Source organism: Palaemon carinicauda, chromosome 36 (assembly GCF_036898095.1).
Source record: "Palaemon carinicauda isolate YSFRI2023 chromosome 36, ASM3689809v2, whole genome shotgun sequence".
NCBI lineage: Eukaryota > Metazoa > Arthropoda > Malacostraca > Decapoda > Palaemonidae > Palaemon > Palaemon carinicauda.
In genome coordinates, this window is record NC_090760.1 from 16,240,341 (window position 1) to 16,246,668 (window position 6,328).

General features: G+C 35.0%; 1 protein-coding gene across 1 annotated transcript in view; it reads left to right on the forward strand.

Annotated features, from left to right (window-relative positions):
* Positions 1 to 856: 856 nt before the first annotated feature.
* The window catches only part of LOC137628389 (uncharacterized), a 124,525-nt gene continuing 119,053 nt past the window's right edge, over positions 857 to 6,328 (forward strand). The window contains exon 1 of the mRNA XM_068359541.1: positions 857 to 910. The gene's annotated coding sequence lies outside the window, so the exon portion shown is untranslated. The remainder of the gene's footprint in view (positions 911 to 6,328) is intronic.

Here is a 6,328-nt window from a genome sequence, read left to right on the forward strand (position 1 = left end):
ACATAGGCAAAAAATATGTATCCGTAGGAATAGACACAAAATATAGATCCGGAAGCATGGGCAAAAAATATGGTTCCCGAAGCATATAGATACAAAGTATGGATCCGGAAGCATATAGACAAAAGATGGATCCTGAAGCATAGACAAAAAATATATGGATCCGGAAGCATAGACAAAAAATATGGCCCCGGAAACATAGAAAAAACTATGGATCCGGAAGCATAGGAAAAACTATGGGGTCCGGAAGCATAAGCAAAAACTATGGATCCGAAACCATTGGCAAAAGAATATGGATCCGCAAACAAGCAAAAAAAAATGTGTATACTCCACACTACCCTTCTTAAGATTATATTTGAATATTTATATTAAATACGTCTTTCAACTCATCTTAAAACCTTAAAACAAACTTTTTCAACAAAAAAAAAAAATTGAACTATAGTGGTTAAAAGTTGTCTTTCTGGTACAATTTCGAAATCTTTCAAATGAGTTCATTATATATTGGATAATAAGTGGATATAAAGACTATTATATTTTATTATCTGTTGAAAAAAAAAGGATTATGAACCATCTATGGGTTAAATTGCTAAATTCCATATAATCATAAATCCACATCAAGCTACGTACCAAAAAAAAAAAAAAGATTTCGTCTGGTTCTTCTCAGAATAATATTATATTTTAACTTTTCTAAAATAAATACGCTAATCATTTTTGCTGAACTATCTGCGATAAAAATGAAATCAGAGTTTTCATGAAATAGAAAAAGCTAATTAAAGAAAAATGTTCATCGTTAACTATTGAACAACCTCTCGGTAGACTCTTCCACGAAACTTGTAACTTGTATACAAACTGCAGTCATCCGAAACAGGTCAACGAGACAGCACAGGAATCTGGGTCCACTACATTACAAGCCGTGAGTTAACTCTGAAAATCGTCCATATTTAAGTACTTGAGTCTATCTTTGTTACTTTAATTTGACTTCTTGATTTCATATTGCAATGAACATCTGACGATGATTGTTTTTATTTTAATTGTCACTTAAATAAGGCAACGGAGGTAAATTCTGTTGGTGGTCTTACACGAAATTGGTCTTGCCTCTTCTCCTTCCGTTATTTTAAAATTGCTACCAAGGTTGAATAGGATGTTCTTGAATGTCTGATTACGGCTAACTTAGAATGTGGCAGTGTAAGGGGGGTCGCGGGGGGCCTTAGTCCCCCCCCCCCCCTCCCCCGGTTAGGTAAGTAGGTAAGGACACGGCTTGTATGTTAGGTTAGGTGGGAAAGTTTAAGTTAGTTGATGTACATTTTTAATCCAAACGGGAGGAACTGGCCGCTGATATACAAAGGCTCCTTTAGAAATTAAATATTCTGATTAATAGTAGAGATTAGATAACACTTTTAAAATCTAAAACTGCGCGTAAATAAAAATGAATTTATATTTTTTTTTCGGAAGAAGGCTAAGCTCAGAATCTTTGGTCTATATAAGCGATAGCTGTGACCGTGTTTTGGTGCGGGATTATAATTGGACTCTGTTCTCAAATTGATTATTAAATCTATAGTGATATAATCGTAAAAATATAAAAAAAAAAATAATTCAAGAATTTTCTACTCGGAAACCGGTGATTAGTGGCCATTACTTAAGCGGACGACTGCACCTGTATCATATTTTATTATTATTATTATTATTAGTATTATTATTACTTGCCAAGCTACAACCCTAGTTGGAAAAGCAGGATGCTATAAGCCCGGGGGCTCCAACAAGGAAAATATAACTAGCTGAACTCGGGACGGATATTGTTTATGAGATCGGCATTGTCCCTCGTTGATGTCGCTCACTATCACGCAGTTCATTGTAATGTTGCTGCATTTGCACCATATTTAAGAAGGTTACATAATAGCTGTGTCTTCTTAATTGTAGATATTACCATGGAACTTGGGAGGAACAGAAAAACTGTTTCCCATCAATCCCTGAAATTTAAATCTGGATATGTGAATTATTCGAGGAACAACAACATGAAAATTGGTATGGACAAAGTAAATATCCATCCCATAAGCCCCTGAAAATTTCATTTAGACATGTGAAGTATTCTACGAGTAATTTACTGCACTGACGAAAATAGGCCTTCGGTGGATATCGAAAAATGGCTACTGTGACTTTTCTGTATGGCAAGTATCAATACGAAAATTGGTATAAATTTAGTACACATAACACCCATTAGGCCATGTGAAAATAATTTGGATATCTGTATAACTCTAGGAGTAGTTTGCTCCTCCTCACTGATTTTTTAACTAAAAGTCGTCACTTACGAACGAAATTGATAGTCAAGGCATGCCTATAGTAGGTATGAACACAAAAATTGCTAGAAACAATGCTTGTATATATATATATATATATATATATATATATATATATATATATATATATATATATATATATATATATATATATATATGCATATATATATATATATATATATATATATATATATATATATATATATATATATATAACCCCTTAAGATTTCATTTAAATATATTTATTAGTATAGGAGTTATTGACCCCGACGCCGAAAATATCAGCTCCCCCACCCTTCACCACCACCGCTCCGAAATCTATGGTTAGGGAATGACTGGGTTACCGGTTGGGTGAGATATCTTCATAAAAATTTTGGCATTTCATATAATGTTCAATAATCTGTGTCTCACCTCGGGATAGTATTATTCCTGCACTGAGAGACGTCGGTTGATTATCAAGGCAAAAATCGAGTACAAATCATGTTCGACATGAAGCCATCAAAACTGGGTATTCGATATATCTTGACCGATTTCGAACCCAGGTGCTCTCCAACTGTGAGTTCTAGAGATTTCAAATATTCAGCCCCAATATTTTACATTAAGCTCTTTCTTATTAGAGAAATAATAATTATTATTAATACTAGCTAAGCTACAATTCTAGTTGAAAAAACGGGAAGCTATAAGCCCAAGGGATCCAATAGGGAAAATAGTCCAGTGAGGAAAGTAAATTAGGAAACAGATCGAGTAGTATGTCTGAGAGTACCCTCAAGCAAGTGAACTCTATTCCAAGACAGTGGAAGACTATGGTGCAGGGGCTAGGTAGCCTACTACCCAAAACAATGGGTTTGATTTTAGAGTGTCCTCCTAGAAGAGCTTCTTACCATAGCTAAAGAGTCTCTTCTATCCTTTCCGATTATCTAAAGTCTGACATGATGATGGTGATATTGAAGTCGTTCTCGTTTTCTGTGTGGGATGAAAGTGTCGATTCGACTGTGGAGCATAGCTAGGAATTAGAGGCCCCAAGGGCTGAGTAACTAGTAAACCGGCCCCCTTCCCCTTGTGGAGAGGGGAGGTAAGCCCGATTAGTTATAGGAATGGAGACACTAATAAAAAAAACAACCACCTTTATATACAGTTTTATACTTCCCAAGATACTGTTGAGGTTAGTTTTATAGATACCTCTACAAAGAAAATGGAAATCTTAAACGTATCCTTACGTACTTTTTATTTTCTGACCCTGTTTTGGAGGTCCTAGGGGGGCATTTTCAAAAAGGCTCCCCTCTTCTCCCCCTCCCCCTTAGTTACGACACTTTCTTTGCCCGCTGACTCAGCGCGAGTAACAACTTCGAGAGTCTACAAATTGAGTTGAATAAACACTCCTTCCTATGAAAGGTCCTAATGCCCAAATATCATTAAATTATTATTATTATTATTATTATTATTATTATTATTATTATTGTTGTTGTTGTTGTTGTTGTTGTTGTTGTTATTATTATCGTTATAATAATAATAATAATTATTATTATTATTATTATTATTATTATCATTATTACTAGCTAAGCTACAACCCTTATTGGAAAAGTAGGATGTTATAAGCCCAAGTGCTCCAACAAGGAAGAATAGCCCAGTGAGGAAAGGAAATAAGGAAATAAATAAACTATATGAAAAGTAATAAAGAATTAAAATAAAATATTTTAAGAACAGTAACAACATTAAAACAGATCTGTCATATATAAACTATAAAAAGATACTTATGTCAGTAACTAAACACTCCCATGAAATCTAAGTCTCAAGTATTGAAAAGAAAATACTTGAAAATACTTAACTGTCACTCCACACTTAAAAAACCATAATTTTAATCGGAATTTCTTCGTAAAAATATACCGTTTTCAGCCGTATTTCAGTAAAATACAGTCGACCGTAATTTTACCATACTTTGGTATTATCTTTTACGGGTTGGTGACCGTGATATCACTCCTTTACGTCAATATATCAGTTTTTATAACAGTAAGAATCCTGGAATAAATGTTGCCAAGGATTTACTGTTTGTTTTTAATGCAGATTTTTAACAGTGCACTTAATAAACATTGATGTGATCGAAATTCGATGTCTCAAACCAATGTTCTCTAGTCTTGGGTAGTGCCATAGCCTCTGTACCATGGTCTTTCACCGTTTTGGGTTAGAGTTCTCTTGCTTGGGAGTACACTATTCTATCTTATTTCTCTTCCTCTTCTTTCGTTAGTTTTCATAGTTTGTATAGGAAATATTTATTTTAAGGTTGTTACAGTTCTTAAAATATCTCATTTTCCTCGTTTCCTTTCCTCACTGGGCTATTTTCCCTGTTGGAGCCCCTGGGCTTATAGCATCCTGCTTTTCCAACTAGGGTTATAGCTTAGCAAGTAATAATAATAATAATAATAATAATAATAATAATAATAATAATAATAATAATAATAATAATAAAAATACAAATATATTTATGTCAACCTTAGAAACAATGCTTCTGTAAAGAAGTACCTGGATGAAGTAATTGAAAGTGTTATTACCAGAATTGACTACTGCAACTCCATCTACCACAAACTATCTAAAATGCAACTTAAGAAATTACAAAACACAATAAACAGAGGAGTAAAACTGATGAAAGGTGTCTCACTCCGAGAAAGAATCACTCCTAAACAAAAGTTCAAACTTGCAACAAATGTCTTTATGTTGAACAGGCTGGCATAAGTCTTTTTATAGTTTATATATGAAATATATGTTTAGATGTTACCGTTCTTAAAATTTTTTAATTTTGATTGTTCATTACTTCTCTTGTAGTTTATTTATTTCCTTTCCTCACTGGGCTATTTTTCCCTGTTATTATTATTGTTATCATTATTATTATTATTTGCTAAGCTACAACCCTAGTTGGAAAAGCAGGATGCTATAAGCCCAGGGGCTCCAACAGGGAAAATACCCCAGTGAGGAAAGGAAATAAGAAAAAATAAAATATTTCAGAAACAGTAACATTTGAATATTTCCTATATAAACTATAAAAACTTAACCAAAGCAAGAGCAAGAGAAATAAGATAGAATAGTGTGCCTGAGTGTACCATCAAGCAAGAGAACTCTTATCCAAGATATTGGAAGACCATGGTACAGAGGCTATGGTACTACCCAAGACTAGAGAACAATGGTTTGATTTTGGAGTGTCCTTCTCCTAGAAGAGCTGCTTACCATACCTAAAGAGCCTCTTCTACCCTTACCTAGAGGAAAGTAGCCACTGAACAAATACAGTGCAGTAGTTAACCCCTTGGGGGAAAAAGAATTGTTTGGTAATCTCAGTGTTGTCAGGTGTACGAGGACGCAGGAGAATATGTAAAGAATAGGCCAGAGTATTCGGTGTATGTGTAAGCAAAGGGGAAATGAACCGTAACCAGATAGAAGGGTCTAATGTAGTACTGTCTTGCCAGTCAAAGGCCCCCTAAACTCTCTAGCAGTAGTATCTCAACGGATGGCTGGTAGCCTCTGGCCAACCTACTACCTGTTGGAGCTCTTGGGCTTATAGCATCTTGCTTTTCCAACTAGGGTCGTAGCTTGGCTAGTAATAATAATAATAATGATAATAATAGAATTACACTAGCTGCTTATTAAAGCTAGAAGAGAGCCTCTGATATGTACAATAACCCATCAAGTTATCAGAGCCGGATGTCTAAAATATCTAAAGCCCTGTCCACACGATCGTGCATACCCGACGGGCAAACAGTGATACCAGACCACAATAGTTAGTAAGAATGAAGGTTAATGACGTCAGAAGCGGTTAAACCACAGACAGGGATCTGGCATCATAGTGTGTTGCCAGATCCCTGCCTTTAGTTTTCTCGCTTATGACGTCATCAACCCTCATTTTCACTAACTATTGTGGCCTGGTATCACTGTTTGCCCGTCGGGTATGCACGATCGTGTGGACAGGGCTTAAAAATTGCTACACATCGTGCAGCCAACGAATAGTTACAGATGGTTTCAAAATATTAGAACCAAGATTATGTCTACTGTAG